Below are 16525 nucleotides of genomic sequence, written 5' to 3' on the forward strand. Positions count from 1 at the left end.
TGGACACAGTCGTCATCTTGCTACCATGCTTCTTTTATCTCCTGCAACTTCTTTGCAGTAGCTGGTAGGTTTTGTGTAATGAGAGATGTATACGCTCCACCTCTTCATTGAAATGCAAATCCTTTAGATTGGTTGCTTCACTGATAAACTTGATGGTGTATCTACTGTCGTTTCGTACTTTCCTTGAGCGTACTCTGTTATGGGGTCATATCTCATTTTTCTTAGTCTGAACTATTGGATTCTAAGTGGCATCTTCACACTCTCTTTCATGTTCAGAAGAGTGACTGGTGGCTTATGGTCTGTTTTAATTTTGAACCGAAATCCCATCACGGAGTCTGCAATTTTGTCACATGTCAATATTGTTGCCAATGCCTCCTTTTCAATTGTAGAATATCTTAGCTCCGTGTCTGTGAGTGACCTTGAGGCCTACTAAACTGGTCTCTGTTTACCATCTTTCTCTCTCTCTCTGTACTTGAAATATTGCTGCACCCAGACCTGTAAATGATGCACCTGCTGCTACTATGGTAGGTAGTTCTGGGTTTTAATGTGCTAAAATTTCAGAGGAAATTAAAAGATTTTTGATTTTGCAAGAGATCTGATAGAGCTTCATCTAAGACCACAACTACTATTTGATCACAAATTCATTCTTCCCTTAATATTCTGTTGTCGCAATGGTCTATGGAGATCATTGATGAACAAATCCATGTTTTCACCTAGTCTTAGTTTTTGCTTGTTAAACATTGCCATTTTTTTGCAGGACTTCTTCGTAAGAAGTTAAATCTCATCGACTCCCTGCCTCGCTATTATGTTGTCATCAGCAATAGCTCCAAATGCACCTGCTGCACCAGTGATGCTCTGACTTTTTGGTGAGTTTTGAATCTGTTCCCTTGGCCCTTCTTTTAAGGGTCTCTTGACTTACCAGGTCTGTAACTGCTTCTTGGAGTTTATTTTGGGTATTTTACTTGCTGTCCGCAGCCACCATGTTTTATGGTGTGCCTGGGGTCTAGACGGAGTTCTTCAGGGCTTGTCTATTCTCCCAAAGTAAGCTGTTCGAAGCTGTAGTTTGTTAAAACCATTATTCTTTAGTTACAGCTACTACATAATTATTGGGATCTCTGCACAAGGTTGGAAATTCTGCTCCCTCAAGGTCGCTGTAATTCAATCATGCGATGTTACTCACCTTCCAGGGGTGAAGACAGCCAGACCTGCGAGGGACGCCTCTGCTCGGGGAGCGGATAAATAGAGGATGAGGCTCGGGGCCTTCACTCAACTTCCGGGAGTAGAGGCAGCCAGACCTTCGAGGGACACCTCTCTTCAGGCAGTGGTTTGAGGTTGAAAAAGAATCCAGGAGTGACATCACAGGAAAACTGTAAGTTCATTGGTTGGCGAGAAGCTGCTGTTAGGGAGTATGTTTAAATAGCTTAAAACTAGAAAAACATACCATTTATAAAGAAGTAGCCACTTGGAATTCAGTAAGGAACACTCGCAATGGAGAAGTAAAGTTAAATCAAGTCAAAGTGAAATAAAGTAAGCCCAAAGTAAGATAAAGTTAGCATAAATGTAGTAAAGTTAAGTTACTAGTAATTTATTCTACTCATTCTGCTTACTGTAAGTGTAATAAATAGTTTTTAGAGTTAGAACCATAGAACCATAGAAAAGTTACAGCAAAAGGAGGCCATTCGGCCCATCTTGTCCATGCCAGCCCGAGGACACCCAGGTGCCTTTTCTAATCCCACCTTCCTGCACCCGGCCCATAACCCTGCAGTTTACAGCACTTAAGGTGCGGGTCCAGGTACTTTTTAAAAGAGTTTAGAGTTTCTGCCTCTACCACCAACTTGGACAGTGAATTCCAGACACCCACTACCCTCTGTGTAAAAAAGTTCTTCCTCATGTCCCTCCTACACCTTCTGCCACTTATCTTGAATCTATGTCCCCTGGTTCTAGAATTCTCCACCAAGGGAAACAATTTTATCCTGTCCACTCTATCTATTCCCTTCATCATTTTGAACACCACAGGATGGCAGGTCAGCTCGGCCAAGTGGAGCATATATCCTGTAGTATGTGTGAAGTCGTGGATGCAACATGTGTCCCTGACAAAGCCATCTATAGGAAGTGTCACCAGTTGCACAAGCTTGAGCTCATATTTTGGAACTTGAGCAGTGGCTGGAGTTACTGTTCTGCATCTGCGAGGCAGAGGACTACAGGGATAGTACGTTTAGGGAGGTGGTCACATCGCAGGTCAGAAGCGTACGGCCAGAGAGGGAATGAGTGACCGCCAGGCAGTCTAAGACAACCAGGCAGGTAATGTAGGAGTCCCCTGAGTTTATCCTGCTTGCTAATCGATTTTTCATTTTGGATGCTGGTGAGGGCGATGGTTCCACAGGGGTGTTCAACCAGAGCCAAGCCTGTGACACCGCGGGTGGCCCAGCTGTACAGGGAGGAAGGATGAAGAATGGAAGGGCAATAGTGATAGGGGACTCCATATTCAGGGTATCAGACAGGCGTTTCTGCCACAGTAAACGTGACTCCAGGATGGTGTGTTGCCTCCCTGGTGCCAGGATCAAGGATGCCAGGGAGTGGCTGCAGGACATCTTTCGGGGGGATGGGGGTCATCCAGAAGCCATGGTCCACATTGGTACCAACAGTATGGGTAGGAAGAGGGATGAGGTCCTGAAAGCAGATTTTAGGGAGTTAGGAAGGAAATTAAAGAACAGGACCTTAAGAGCAGTAATCTCAGGGTTACTCCCAGTGCCACATGCTAGTGGACTGATCGATTAAATATGTAGCTGGAGAACTGGTAGGAGGGAGGGCATCAGACTTCTGAGGCATTAGGACTGGTTCTGGGGCAGGTGGGACCTGTACAAGCTGGATGGGTTACATCTTAACAGGACTGGGACTGATACACTCACAAGGAGATTTGCTAGTGCTGTTGAGGTGGGTTTAAACTAGCTTGGCAAGGGGGTGGGAACATGAGAAGTGGTCCAAATTGGAAGAAAGTAAAGTTGGTAACAGGAAGTAGTAGTGAGACTAGAAGGCGGGAGAAACAAAGCACAGCATTGAGTATGCTTCGAATGTGGAATGATGTCAAAAAGACAAAGTTAATGGCGCTCTACCTGAATGCACGCAACATTCGCAATAAGGTAGATGATCTAAAGGCACAAATAGAGGTAAATGGGTATGATATAATTGCCATTATGGAAACATGGTTGCATGGTGACCAAGACTGGGAGCTGAATATTCAAGGATATTCGACGTTTAGGAAGGACAGACAAGAAGGGAAAGGAGGTAGAGTCGTGCTGATAATAAGGGATGGGATCAGTGCATTGGTAAGGGAGGATCTCAGATCAGAAGAACAATGTGTGGAATCTGTTTGGGTGGAGCTAAGAAACAGCAAAGGGCAACAGACATTGGTTGGAGCTGTTTATAGGCCACCAAACAGTAGTGGTAATGTGGGGCATGGTATTAATCAGGAGATGAGAGAAGTATGTAGCACAGGCAACACAGTAATCATGTATGGCTTCAATCTGCATATAGTCTTGGTAAACCATTTGAGCACGAATGCTGTGGATGATGAGTTTCTGGAGTGTGTTAGGGATGGTTTTCTAGAGCAACATGTTGAGGAGCTGACTATTTTAGACCTAGTATGATGTAATGAAAAGGGGCTAATTAATAATTTTGTTGGGGGAGGCGGTGGCATAGTGGTATTGTCACTGGATTGGTAATCCAGAGACCCAGGGTAATGCCCTGGGGACCCGGGTTTGAATCTCACCATGGCAGATGGAGTTTGAATTCAATGAAAAAATTCTGGAATTAAAAGCCTACTGATGACAATGAAACCATTGCCAATTGTTGTGAAAACCCATCTGGTTCACTAATGTCCTTTAAGGAAGGAAATCTGCTGTCCTTACCTGGTCTGGCCTACATGTTACTCCCAGACCCACAGCAATGTGGTTGACTCTTAAATGCCCTCTAAATAAGGGCAATTAGGGATGGGCAATAAATGCTGGCCTAGCCAGTGATGCCCACATCCCAAGAGCCTTTAGGGATGAGTGACCACAATATGATAGAATTTTACATCATGTTTGAAAGTGAGGTATTTCACTCTGAAACAAGGGTATTAAAGTTGAATAAAGAAAATTATGAAGGCATGAGGGACAAATTGGCTGAGGTGGACTGGTTAAATACATTAAACGGTACGACTGTACATAGGAAATGGATGGTCTTCAAAGAACTATTACATAGCTTACACCTATACATTCCTTCAAGCTGCAAAAACCCAAAAAAAGTCAGTCAACCATGGCTGACAAAGAAAGTTAAGGATTGTATAAACTTAAAAAAAAAGACTTATAAAGTTGCCAGAAGTAGTAGTAAACCTAATCATGGGAGATTTTTAGAATGCGGCAAAGGAAGATCAAGAAACTGGTAAAGAAAGGGAGAAAAGAATATGATTGCAATCTAGCAAAAAACATAAAAACTGATTGTAAAAACTTCTGTATGTATATAAAAAGGAAGCATTTGGCTAAGACAAATGTGGGTCCATTACAGGAAGAGTCAGGAGAATTCATAATGGGGAATAGAGAAATGGTAGAGAAGTTAAATGATTACTTTGTGTCTGTTTTCATTGAGGAAGATACAGGAAATCTCCCAGATTTAGAGATCCAAGGAACTAGGAAGAATGAGGAGTTGAAGGAAATTATATAAGTAAAAAGGTTGTATTGGAGAAATTAATGGGACTGAAAGTTGATAAGTCCATGGGACCTGATACTCTGCAATCCAGAGTGTTGAAAGAGTTTGCTATAGAGATAGTGGATGCATTGGTGATCATTTTCCAAAATTCTTTAGATTCTGGAATGGTTCCTCAAGATTGGAAGGTAGCAAATGTCACCTCACTATTTAAGAAGAGAGGGAGGGAGAGAGAAAACAGGGTACTCCAGATCTGATAGCCTTACATCAGTTGTAGGGAAAATTCTAGAATCAATTATAAAGGATGTGATAAATGGATACTTGGATAATCATGATCTGATTGGGCATAGTCAGCATGGCATTGTGAATGGGAAGTCACGTTTGATGAACTTGGAGTTTTTTGAGGATGTTACTAACAAAGTTGATAAAGCAGAGACGATGGACTTAGTATACTTGGATTTTCAGGAGGCTTTTGATAAGGTCCCCCATAGGAGGTTGATTTGCAAAATAAAAGCACATGGGACAGTAGACAATATACTGGAATGGATTAAGAGGTAGAACAGGCAGAAAACAGAGAGGAGGAATAAATGGGTCATTCTCACGTTGGCAGGCTGTGACTAGTGGGGTACCGCAAGGATCAGTACTTGGGCCTCAGCTGTTCACAATATATATCAATGATTTGGATGTGGGGACCAAATGTAACATTTCCAAGTTTGTGGATGATACAAAGCTAGGCCGGAATGTATGCTGTGAGGAAGATGTAAAGTGGATTTGGAGGATTTGGACAGACTTAGTGATTGGGCAAAAACATGGCAGATGAAATATAATGTGGAAAAATGTGAGGTTATCTACTTTGGTAGAAGGAACAGATGTGCAGAGTATTTCCTAAATGGTAAGAGATTAGGAAGTGTAGATGTACAAAGGGACCTGGGTGTCCTTGTCCATAACTCATTGAAAAGCTAATATGCAGGTGCAGCAGGCAATTAGGAAGGCTGATGGAATGTTAGCCTTTATCGCAAGAGGATTTGAGTACAGGAGTAGTGAAGTCTTGCTTCAATTGTATAAAAGCTTGGTTAGACTGCACCTGGAGTACTGTGTACAGTTTTGGTCCCTCAGAAAGGATATTATTGCCATAGAGGGAGTGCAACAAAGGTTCATCAGACTTGTTCTGGGGATGGCGGGACTGTCTTAAGAAGAGAGATTGGGGAAACTGGGCCTGCATTCTCTAGAGTTTCGAAAAATGAGAGGTGATCTCATTGAAACATATAAAATACTTAAAGGAATAGACAGGGTAGATGCAGGTAAGATGTTTCCCCTGCTTGAGGAGTGTAGAACCAGGGGACAAAATTTCAAAATAAGGGGGAAGTCACTTAGAACTGAGATGAGGAGAAATTTCTTTACTCAGAGAGTTGTGAATCTTTGGAATTCTCTAACCCAGAGGGCCATAGAAGCTCAGTCATTGAGTATGTTTAAGGTAGAGATTGATATTAAAATTCTGAAGGAGAGAATCTATCTCCACTTGGAGAGGCAAGGTTTGTTCAGGGATAGTCAGCATGGCTTTGTCAGAGGGAGGTCATGCCTAACAAATTTGATTGCATTTTTTGAGGAGGTGACCAGGTATGTAGATGAGGGTAGTGCAGTTGATGTAGTTTATATAGATTTCAGCAAAGCCTTTGACAAAGTCCCACATGGGAGACTTATAAAGAAGGCAAATGCACATGGGATTCAGGGTGATTTGATAAGGTGGATTCAAAATTGGCTTAGTTGTGGGAGACAGAGGGCGATGACAGAAGGATGCTTTAGTGACTGGAAGCCAGTGTCCAGTGGCGTACCAGAGGGATCTGTGTTGGGTCCCCTATTATTCGTCAGTTATATAAATGACATAGATGGTAATGTGGGGGGTAGGATTAGTAAGTTTGTGGATGACACAATGATTGGCTGGGTGGTTAACAGTGAGGTTGAGGGTCTTGGGCTACAGGAAGATATAGACGCGATGGTCAAATGGGTAGATAAGTGGCAGATGGAATTTATCCCTGAGAAGTGTGAGGTGATACACTTTGGAAGGAGTAATTTGACAAGGAAGTATTCAATAAAGGCATGATTCTAGGAAGTTCTGAGGAACAAAGGGACCTTGGCGTGTGTGTCCATAGATCTCTGAAGGCGGAGGGGCATGTTATCGGGGTGGTGAAAAAGGCATACGGGACCCTTGCCTTTATCAATCGAGGCACAGATTACAAAAGTAGGGGGATTATGTTGGAGTTGTATAGAACCTTGGTGAGGCTACAGCTGGAGTACTGTGTGCAGTTCTGGTCGCTAGATTATAGGAAGGATGTGATTGCACTGGAGAGGGTGCAGAGGAGTTTCTCCAGGATGTTGCCTGGGATGAAACATTTAAGTTATGAAGAGAGGTTGGATAGACTTGGGTTTTTTTCGTTGAAGCAGAGAAGACTGAGGGGCGGTCTGGTCGAGGTGTACAAGATAATGAGGAGCATGGACAGGGTGGATAGGGAGCAGCTGTTTCCCTTAGTTGAAGGGTCAGTCACCAGGGGACATAAGTTCAAGGTGAGGGGCAGGAGGTTTAGGGGGTACGTGAGGAAAAACTTTTTTACCCAGAGGATGATGACGGTCTGGAATGCACTGCCTGGGAGGGTGGTGGAGGCGGGTTGCCTTACATCCTTTAAAAAGTACCTGGATGAGCACTTGGCACATCATAACATTCAAGGCTATGGGCCAAGTGCTGGTTAATGGGATTAGGTAGGTAGGTCAGGTGTTTCTCACGTGTCGGTGTAGACTCGATGGGCCGAAGAGCCTCTTCTGCAGTGTGTGATTCTGTGATAGATTTCTGATTAACAATAATGTTAAGGGTTATGGAGATAGTGTGGGTAAAAAGGATTGAATTGTTCGACCAGCAATGATTGTATAGAATGGCAGAGCAGGCTTAATGGGCTGAATGGACTTCTCCTGTTCCTATGTTCCTATTCCTATTCCTTCATCATCATTACATCGGCATCATGTACTCCTGATGTTGGACTTGGAGTAGGTACAATGTTGATTCACCAGAATCATAACAGGGTTTAGAGGTTTAAGTTATAAGGACAGGTTGCAGAAATTTGGTTTAAATTCCTTTAAATTTAGAAAATTGAAGGATGATCTAATTGAAGTATTCAACATGATAACAGGAATCACTAGGTTAGATATAGAGAAGTGGACAAACGGGCATATTCTTCATATTAGAGAGAGGTCATTTAGGACTGAAATCATGAAGTATCTTTTCCACACAAAGTAGTGAAAATTTGGAACTTCCTCATTGAAAAAGTTATGGATGATGGGTAAATTGAAATTCTCAAGAACGTGATCAACAGATTTTTATTTAATATGGGGGTCAAAGTGGGATAAAAGGATTTGAATTACATATCAGCCACTCTCCAGTAATAGAAAGGGTGGGAATGGGGTTTTTAGGAAAAGTAATGGAAGGTGATTTTTTTCAAAGGGTACAGGACAGAATTTTTTGCTGGTGCAAGATCAAAAAAGTTCAATCAGGTCAACAAATGGCAGAACTGGAGTTCATAGAATGTTTCTGGGACAGTTTCTTAGAATAGCTGTTCTGAAGTCAACCAGAGAGCAGGCTATAATAGACCTGGTATTGTGCAATGAGATGGAATTAATTAATGATCTCATAGTGAAGGCGCCCCTAGGTAACAGCGACCATAATTTGCTTGAATTTTACATTCCGATTGAGGGATAGAGGAGTGGGTCTGAGACTATGTTTTTAAGCTTAAATAGGGGCAATTATGAGGACTTGAAAACAGGGCTGGCTAAAGTGAATTAGCAAATTAGGTTAAGGGATAGGTCAATATAGTGGCAAACATTTTAGAGGACATTTCAGAATACACAGAATAGATACATTCCAATGAGTAAGAAAAAAATGTCCAAGGGACGGACACACCCTCTGTGGTTAATTAGAAAGGCTAAAGATAGAATCAAAGAAAGTATATAATTGTGCAAAGATAGGTGGGAGGCAAGAAGATTGGACAGAGTATAAGGAACAGCAAAAGATGGCTAAAAGATTAACAAGGAGGAAAAAATTAGAGTACAAGAGAAAGCTAGCCAGAAATATAAAAACAGATAGTAAGAGCTTCTATAAATATTGTAAAAAGAAACATGTTAACAAAGTGAGCATTGGTCCTATAGAAAGTGAGTCTGGAGAATTGGTAATGGAAAACAAGGAAATGGCAGATGAATTGAACAGATATTTTGCATCATTCTTCACTATAGAGAATACAAGTAACATCCCAGAAGCAGCTATAAATCAGGAATTGGAAGGGAGGCAGGAAAATTACAATCACCAGAGAAGTAGTGCTGAGTAAATTTTTGGAGCTGCAGGCTGACAAGTACCTGGGTCCTGATGGATTTCATCCTAGGGTCTTAAATGAAGTGGCTAGTGAGATAGTTGATGCATTGGTTTTAATTTTCCAAAACTCCCTAGATTTGGGAAAGGTTAAATTAGATTGGAAGATAGCAAATGTAATTCCATTATTCAAAAAGGGAGGGAGACAGAAAGTAGGGAACTACAGGCCAGTTAGCTTCACATCTGTCATAGGAAAAATGTTAGAAGCTATTATTAAAAAAGTTATCGCAGGGCACTTGGATAAGTTCAAGGTAATCAGGAAAAGTCAACACGGTTTTGTGAAAGGGAAATCACATTTAACCGACTATTGGAGTTTTTTGAGGAAGTAACATGTTCTGTGGATAAAGAGGAACCGGTAGATGTACTGTACTTAAATTTCCAGAACGCATTTGATAAAGTGTCACATCAAAGGTTATTGGGGGCAACATATTGATATAGATAGAAGATTGGCTGGCTAACAAGAAGCAGAGTATGGGCATAAATGGGTCTTTTCAGGTTGGCAAGATGTAACGAGTGTTGTGCCACAGGGATCAGTGCTGGGACCTCAACTGTTTACAACTTAGATGAAGGGATGGATGGGATGGTTGCCAAATTTGCTGATAACACAAAGGCAAGTAGGAAAGTAATTTGTGAAGAGGCCAAAAGGAAGCTACAAAAAGATATAGATAGGTTAAGTGAGTGGGCAAAGATCTGGAAAATGGAGTATAATGTGGAAAAATGTGAAATTATCCAATTTGGCAGGAAGAATAAAAAAAATATCTAAATGGTGAGAGATTGCAGAGCTCTGAGATGCAGAGGGATCTGGGTGTCTTATAGTGTGTGAGTCACAAAAGGCCAATATGCAGGTACAGCAAGTAATTAGGAAAGCTAATAGAATGTTATCATTTATTGCCAGGGGAAGTGAATACAAAAGTAGGGAGGTTATGCTTCAGTTGTACGGGGCACTAGTGAGACCACATCTGAAGTATTGTGTATAGTATTGGTCACCTTATTTAAGGAAAGATGTGAATGCATTGGAAACAGTTCAGAAAAGGCTTACCAGACTAATACCTGGAATGGGCGGGTTGTCTTATGAGGAAAGGTTGGACAGGCTAGGCTTGTATCTGCTGGAGTTAGAAGAGTAAGAGGTGGCTTGACTGAAGCATATAAGATCCTGAGGGGACTTGACCGGGTGGATGTGGAGAGGATGTTTCCTCTTGTGGGAGAATCTAGAACGAGGGGTCACTGTTTAAAAATAAGGATTGGCCCATTTAAAATGGAGAAGAGGTGAAATTTTTTTCTCTCAGAGGGTTGTGAGTCTTTGGAACTCTCTTCCTGAAAAGGTGATGGAAGCAGAATCTTTGAATATTTTTAAGGCAGAGTTGGATAGATTCTTGGTAAGCAAGGGGGCGATGGGTTAACGGGAGTAAGTGGGATGCAGATTTGAGGTTACTATCAGGTCAGCCATAAACTTATTAAATGGCAGAGCAGGCTCAAGGGGCCAAATGGCCTACTCCTGCACCTTGTTTGTATGTTCGTATAGATAATAACAACTGGGGGAGAAAAATCCCTCTTCGTGCACAGTGATCATACCCTCAGGGGAAAAAGCCCTGCATCATATAGTCCACAAAAAATAATTTTCAACTGGATTAAAAAAAACCTACATCCATTGAGAGGAATAGTTTTCTGGGGAAAAAGTCAGCAATATTCTCTACACTATTTGAAATTTCAGTGAACGAATGAATATAAAACCTATTTGAGTTTTCAAAACAAAAGAAAATCCTCTTTTACCCTCACCAACAAGCTTCCAGCTTTCTTCTTGAGGTTTAGTAATAAATGTTATGACTTGGAATAGGTCAGTGACCAAGAGTAAAAGTGGGCCAGAGTTAAGGCAGATTTAGGTTATGTGGCACAGTGACATCACAGAAAATAGGACATCTTCCCTGAGCAACAAAAGAAGATATGGGTGTGTCACTACCAGGACTGCAACTATAAGGAACATTTTAATTGGTTCATCTAGGTCTCTTGTTCAGTGGTGGCTCTATGGTTGCTAAGGGAACATTCATTTAACAAAGATTTTTCTGATCCATGAAAAGGTAAACAGCTATTGGAGTATAAATATTCAGCATTTTCTGATCTATCCATAAAAGGCAAAGAACTAGCCCCTTAAATATCTTTTATGATACATGTTGTTGCATGAGCTGTACCATGGCATCTAAATTGCATCATGTTTAGCAAGTCATACAGACCTTACTAGCAAAGTAACAAAGTGGGAAGCCAACATTAGGCTGGTAAATATTGAGGCCAGATTATTCTGAGCAGAAAATATCCAGCCTGGTTGTTCACACATCCCTGTCAAGAAAGCACAAATAGCGGGATAATTAAGAAATTTTAACCAGACAAGTAAAAAATATGTTTGAATACCTGCTGACTGAGAGGTTTATTGTTCAAGGAGTATTCAATCTTTTGTGTCAAGAGGTCCTCAAGTTAACTCACGTCCACTCACACCAGCTCTGTGATTCAACAGTAAATTTAAAACTGGGTGTGTTTTCAGGCATATGGGACTGTTTTGGCACAAGGCAAGGTTACCAGCTAAATCAAGACACCAAGGGTGGGGTTTTTTTGGCCCTGCCCACTGCCTGGATAGTCCTGTCCCACTGAAAGTCAATGGGCTTTTGGCTGGGCCGCCGAATTATTAAACTGATTTAAATGTATAGCAAAAGCAGGAATAAGAAGGTGCATTTCGAACTTCAGTTCTTTGCTTAGTTGCTGCCGGTCTAACTACAGATATATCTGCATTCTAACTTTAAGTTGCTGGGATTCCCACTACACAACTAATATAAGTAGGCACCAAAGCTAAAATACCTCTGCTTGTGATAAAAAAATGGAGCGAGTGGATTATTTTCTAAGTATATTCCTTCTATTCTACATGCCTTATACTGTGCTAATGCTGGAATACAGAAGCAATCAGTGTTAGTTCCTGTCATGAGCTCCTTTTTTCCCATTGATTCCAACCACTGCCCTGCTCACTTCCTCAGGTTGCACCAGGTCACATACATCATATCCAGGACAATGACTCCCTTACTTCAGTCTGCAATATTGCCCATCTCTGCCCAATCACATTGCTAAATCACTCATCTTTGTCAATGTCACTTCTAGATTTGATTTATCCAATGTTCTCCTTGTCAACCCTTTCACCTCCAGCCTACATTTTTCATAAAGCCGAACTTGTTCAAAGTTCAGCTACTTCCTTCCTGTCCATCACTAAACTCAACTCATCCATCACCCTGTCGTCGTTCATTCACATTGGCTTCCCGCCCTCTGATGTAATAAACAGCTTGTCTTCAAATCCTTCCAAAATTTTACCACTCTCTGTCTCTACGACATCCCATTCCCACCTAGGAACTCTGTTCTTTTGAGCATCCCTTTTGCTCTATCATTGTTGGTACATCCTTCAGTTATTCTTAGGGTTGCCAACCCTCCAAGATTGGCCTGGAGCCTCCAGGAATTGAAGATCAATCTCCAGGACACTGCTGTGTGCAATCCTGGAGAAAGATTATCGGGACATTAAAAAAATATTTTTGTCATTTTCTTTGAACATTTCTCTCTCCCAGCTATAAAAATATTGCAAATGGAAAATAAAGGCTGTTTGGCTGTCAGTCAAGTATCATCCAATTGAGAAATGAGTCTTTTTGCTTTCCAATTGGCGTAGGAAGGCAGAGCGTCACAAGGATGGGTATGTTGGCCAACTAAAGGCTGGAGCATGGGTCATGTCATGAAAACTTCATGAAACATTTAATCACAGTTGGCAACCCTAGTATTTCCTGTCTCTAGAACTCTCCCTGAACCTCTCCGCCTCTTTCTCAAGCTTGCTAAGAACCTACCTTTTCAATCAACCTTTCAGATACTTCTATTTTTTTCACAGTTTAACGCTGGTGGGATTTTACAGTCCCACGGAAGTCAATGGATTTTTGAACGGCTCGCCGCATTTTAAGACCCCACCTCCACTGTGACAGGGCTATAAAATTCCGCCCCATGGCTTGGCAGCTACTCCTTTATTCATTTCACCTATTTTTATTTTCATTTTTAAAAATTCATCCACGGGATGTGGGCGTCGCTGGCTAGGCCAACATTTATTGCCCTTCCCCAGTTGCCCTTGAGAAGGTGGTGGTGAGCTGTCTTCTTGAACCCAGCTTGTGATATTTTCCATATTGAAAGTGCTGTATAAATGTCATGTTTCTCACGTGTCGGTGCAGACTCGATGGGCCAAAGGGCCTCTTTTGCACTGTGTGATTCTGTGATAGCAGAGACTTGATTAATTATCACTTTAGCAGTGGTGGAAAGCGCAGTTCCGTATGGTGAATGTCTTAAATTTTCAACAGTCATTTCACTACAAGAGGCTTCTCTTTTATCAGGTCACATTTTAAACTTGACTAAGAGGCAGGGCAGGGTTTTTCCCCCAACTTTACCACCTGAGGGAGTGACCTGACACAATCGGATGGATTGCTCAACAATTGGGCATCAAGTTACCCCTACCCCGCCTTACCAGACATTGAAGGTGAAAATGGCCGCCCCCACTGAGTATCTGGATCAGAACTGTTTTTAACAAGCAGGGGATTTTAGAAGAAATATGAGGCTATATTGTTTTGCTCCATCACAGAGAGTTGTTGAAATACGATGCTGTGAATCGGGACAGCGCAGAGCAACACGGGATATCCAGCATCCAAAGGCCTGCAGCTTCCAGTGGAATTTACTGGTGAGAATGGAGTTTGCTTCATTCACATATTGGGACCTCCAGGTGAAGTGCAGCAAAAGAAAGTTTTCATCCTTGAATAGTGAGGCCAGGGGTGGGGTGGGGTGTAGGGCACAGGACTTGGAAGGCTGCTTCAAGGTGTAGATGAGAGGCAATCACAGGGCCCATTAACACAGGACCTTCCACCCTCAGAAATTTTCCCAGTGTACAGAACATGTAACTACATTTAGTTAAACAGATTAGCACATTGGCACCAAGCACATCAACAACTACACTTTGCCTTTATGGTTCTCATTTGGAAATCTGGCCTTAAGAAAAAAAGAAAGATTTGCATTTATATAGCACCTTTCATGGTCACAGGTTATCCCAAAATGCTTTACAGCCAGTGGGGTACTCTTGAAGTATAGTTACTGTTGTAATGTTGGAAATGCAGTAGCCAATTTGCACATACTGTTATCACAACCAGTGATGTGATAGTGACCAGGTAATCTATTTTTGAGATGTTGATTGATGGATAAGTATTGACCAGGACACCAGTGATACCTCCTACTCATATAGTCTTATTCTCTCTGTTCTCATTCTTTCATACACTTAGCCCTTTTGTCATTTAGTAACTTAGCACGTGCCCCAACACCATGCAACATCATGGGCAACTGCTCCTCCTCTTCCAATCCTTGAGGACAAGAGGAATTTCCAAGGCAATGTCCTTCCTTTAAAGATAATGTGGTGAAACTTTGTGTGAGCAATGGCAGGTGGTGAAACAGTGATGAAAAATCATTAAAAAATAGAGAAGAATAGGGAAAAATTAAGAAAAATGCAGTTAATTAAATGAAATTAATTTTAAAATGACATTTATTAATTGAATGCTACTATGCAAAATAAGAAGTGTAGGGCATAACATGGATAGAGGGTTAGTTAGCTAATAGAAAACAGAATAGGCAAAAATAGGTAATTTTCTGGTTAGCAAGATGTGATGCGTGAAATGCCACAGATCAGTGCTGGGGCCTCAACTATTTACAGCTTACATTAATGACTTGGATGAAGGGAGCAAAGATATGGTTGCTAAATTTGCTGATGACATAAAGATAAGTGAGAAAGTCAGTTGTGAAGGGGACAGAAGGAGCCTGAAAAGGGAACTGGATAGGTTAAGTGAGTCGGCAAACATTTGGCAGATGGAATATAATGTGGGAAAATGTCCACTCTGGCAGGACAAATAGAAAAGCAGCATATTATTTAAATGGAGAGAGATTGTAGAACTCTGAGGTACAGAGGGATCTGGGTGTCCTGGTACATGATCAGGAAAAGTTAGCATGCAGGCACAGCAAGTGATTAGGAAAGCAAATGGAATGTTGTTGATTATTGCATGGGGAATGGAATATAAAAGTAAGGGTCTTTTGCTACAGTTGTACAGGGCAATGGTGAGACAACATCTAGAGTACTGTGTACAGTTTTGGTCTCCTTATTTAAGGAAGGATATAAATGCATTAGAATCAATTCAGAGAAGGTTCACTCGACTGATACCTGGGATAGGGGGGTTGTTACCTTATGAGGAAAGGTTGGGCAGGCTGGGACTGTATCCATTGGTGTTTAGAAGAATTAGAGGTGATCTTATTGAATCGTATAATATTCTGAGGGGGCTTAGGGTGGATGCTGAAAGGGTATTTTCCCTTGTGGGAGAGACTGGAACTAGGGGACACAGCTTAAAAATAAGGGGTCTCCCATTTAAGACAGGGATGAGGAGAAATGTTTTCTCTCAGGGGATTGTGTGTCTTTGGAATTCTCTTCCCCAGAGAGCCGTGGAGTCAGGGTCATTGAATATTTGTAAGGCAGAGATAGATAGATTTTTGACTAACAAGGGAGTCAGAGGTTATCAGGCACAGGCAGGAATGTGGAGTTGAGGCCACAACCAGATCAGCCATGATCTTATTGAATGACGGAGCAGGCTCAAGGAGCTGTTTGGACTACTCCTGCTCCCAATTTGTATGTTCATTATGTATGTATGCAACAAAAGCAATTCCAAGTACCAACAACACAAAGAAAAGCCGTCACTTTTAAAATGTCACTGTATCTTTAAGAAAGCTCACTCTATGAAAGTTGAGGAAGTCTTGCTCCAAATGCACCTGCTTTTAACTAATCTGGAGTGAAGATATCACTTTTTTAGGTAAACCACACCAAATGAAAGTAATGCATAACCACAGTCATTTAATGCTGCCATTAAAAACTTTGGGCAGTTCAATAAATATAGTTCAGCCTTTTAACTTCCTTATGAAAACCCACCCTGCATCATCCCAGCACTGAATAACCTCAAACGCTCCATAACCTCCAACAGTTGAGCACATGTACAATGAGGACACCATCAACTTCCCATTTTACTATCCCTTTTCCCTATTTCCACTAATTTGTCCTTTTAAATGTTTGGTGTGATATCCGCAAGAAATATAACTTTAAGGAGCTTCCAAGCCAGCAGAATGAGGGAGTTTATTTTAATATATTCACAGTTGAGAGGACACAATTACTGAAATATCCTAAGATAGGAATGGTGTTGACTGAGATTAATTTGTTGCCCACACCATCAGATTCATGCATGCCTCTCAGAGAATATTCCCAGAACCATTACCATTCACTGTTTAAACATAATTATTCAAAGACTGGACAGGGACAGAAACAATTTAGCCTAGTTTTATTCTTGCTGGCATTAAGTA

This window comes from Cetorhinus maximus, chromosome 2 (genome assembly GCF_964194155.1).
Source record: "Cetorhinus maximus chromosome 2, sCetMax3.hap1.1, whole genome shotgun sequence".
NCBI classification, from domain to species: Eukaryota; Metazoa; Chordata; class Chondrichthyes; order Lamniformes; family Cetorhinidae; genus Cetorhinus; species Cetorhinus maximus.